This window comes from Petromyzon marinus, unplaced genomic scaffold, assembly GCF_048934315.1.
Source record: "Petromyzon marinus isolate PM22_M1 ecotype Great Lakes invasive population unplaced genomic scaffold, UKy_Petmar_22M1.pri1.0 PM_G_Scaffold_164, whole genome shotgun sequence".
NCBI classification, from domain to species: Eukaryota; Metazoa; Chordata; class Hyperoartia; order Petromyzontiformes; family Petromyzontidae; genus Petromyzon; species Petromyzon marinus.
The window spans coordinates 117,501-120,000 of NW_027422722.1; positions in this window are offsets into that span (position 1 = coordinate 117,501).

The following is a 2,500-nucleotide window of genomic DNA, read 5'->3' on the forward strand; positions in this document are numbered from 1 at the left end:
CCAGATGGCCTAACAAGGGCTGCAATCTGTGCTGCCGACCCCGAGGGTCGGACACTGACAGCCCTATTTAATGCATGGATGATTACAGGAATTATTCCCAAAGAGTTGAAAAAGAATAGGACGATTCTTATTCCTAAGGTTATGGACGATGAAAAGCTGAAAGAATTGGGGAACTGGAGACCAATAACGATTGGTTCAATGATTCTGAGATTATTTTCCAGAATAATGACTGCACGTCTTGCTCGTGCTTGTCCCTTAAACCCAAGGCAGCGTGGTTTTATAGCGGCATCTGGCTGCTCTGAAAATCTTAAGGTGCTACAGGACCTTATGAGACACGCTAAGAAATTGCACAGGCCGTTGGCTGTCATGTTCATCGACATAGCGAAAGCTTTTGACTCGGTTTCGCATGCTCATATTTTATGGGTGTTAAGGCACAAGAAAGTAGATGAACACGTGGTGGGCATCATCCAGAACGCCTACGATCGGTGTACGACCTCGTTCAAAAGCAATGGCGAGTCGACTCGAGAAATTAGCATACGTGTTGGTGTCAAACAGGGTGACCCCATGTCACCCCTGCTCTTCAATCTTGCCATGGACCCTTTGATATGCACCCTAGAGTCACACGGAGTTGGGTACTCCATTGATACCGACCACGTGACAGCTCTTGCGTTTGCTGATGATTTGGTGTTGGTGAGCGAATCTTGGGTTGGTATGGCCGCCAATCTAGCGATCTTGGAATCATTTTGTGGGCTATCGGGATTGGAGGTTCAGGCCAGAAAGTGCCAGGGCTTCATGATAAGCCCAACCAAAGATTCATATACGGTGAACAACTGCGACCCATGGACTATCAAAAATAAAGATGTCCATATGATCCAACCTGATGAATCAACGAAATACCTTGGTCTGAAAATTGGCCCTTGGACTGGCACTATACAGCCTGATCTACATTGTCAGCTAAAGACATGGATCTCGAAAATCGATGAGGCGCCTCTGAAGCCAACTCAGAAGGTTGAACTACTCAATGCCTATGCCCTACCCAGATTGTTATATCCTGCAGACCACTCGGACTGCAAGCAATCAACTCTCCGTGGGTTGGACCAAGAGATTAGAAAGGCGGTAAAAGGATGGCTCCACCTTCCCGCTTCAACTTGTGATGGACTGTTATATGCCAGAGCCCGAGACGGAGGCCTTGCCATCTTGAAACTGGAAAAAACAATCCCTTCGGTTCAAGTTAGAAGGCTGCAACGTATAGCAAACTCGTCCGATGCTATCACCCGTAATATTGTGTCCTCGCAGGGTATGGAGGAAGAATACCGTAATTTGTGGGTACGAGCAGGGGGTGACAGTGATGCAATCCCAACATTCGTTCTCAGGGACTCGGTGTCAAAAGAACCTGTATATCCGAGACCCTGCGATTGGAGGGAGCATGAATTTCAGAGATGGTGCGAAAAGCCGGTTCAAGGAAGGGGCATTGTAAACTTTGCGCATGATAGAATCAGTAATGCTTGGTTGAGGCCATGGTGCGGCTTTAAACAATGCTTCTTTATCGCAGCACTACAACTAAGGGCAAATATTTACCCAACAAGAGAAAGCTTGAACAGAGGCAGAGATGGGGCCTTACGTTCCTGCAGGAAATGCTCTGCCAGACTCGAGTCCCTTTCGCACATTCTCGGTCAATGTCCTGCAGTACAGAAAGCAAGATTTGCGCGACATAACAAGATCAGTAACATTCTGGCAGACGAAGCGGCTAGATTGGGCTGGTCTGTATACAAAGAGCCACGGTTCATATCCGAGACGGGAGAGATGAGAAAGCCTGACCTCGTGTTTGCAAAAGATGAGGAGGCGGTTGTGATCGATGTCACCGTCCGTTTTGAGCTTTCAAAGAATACCTTGTCAGATGCTGCCTCGCACAAAGTTTCGTACTATACCCCTCTTGGTGATCAAGTCAAAGTGCTGACGAAGGCTAGCAAGGTCACATTCTTTGGATTCCCGGTTGGGGCAAGAGGAAAGTGGCCCCTTGAGAATAACGAGGTACTTACCTCCCTGGGCCTGACCAAACCCAGAACGACATCACTGGCCAAGATGATTTCCCGCAGAACGCTGCTTTTCTCTCTTGATATTCTGAGAATGTTCTGTGGAAATTATGCGGTCTATGAACAGTCATAGACAACCTCCGAAACAAATAATAGTTTTGTTTTAAGATGTCATTTGTTTTAGATTGATTTTGTTATTTTCGAAGGTGAAGTCGGTTTTTATTTCATTTTACTATTTTCCACAATTTAGATTGTTATTTTCCAAGACGAAGTCTTGGTTCTTTTTTTTATTGTTAGTTTTTTTTTTTAACACGTCGTATTTGTTACTTTAGAGCTTAGAGGGGACTTTATTTTCGCCTTACTATTTTCTGCCTACAAAGAAGACTACAAATTAGCTTTATTTAAGATGTTTTAGATTAGATTTTTTTTTATTTTTTCCAAGGTGAAGTCTTGGTTTTTTTTTATTT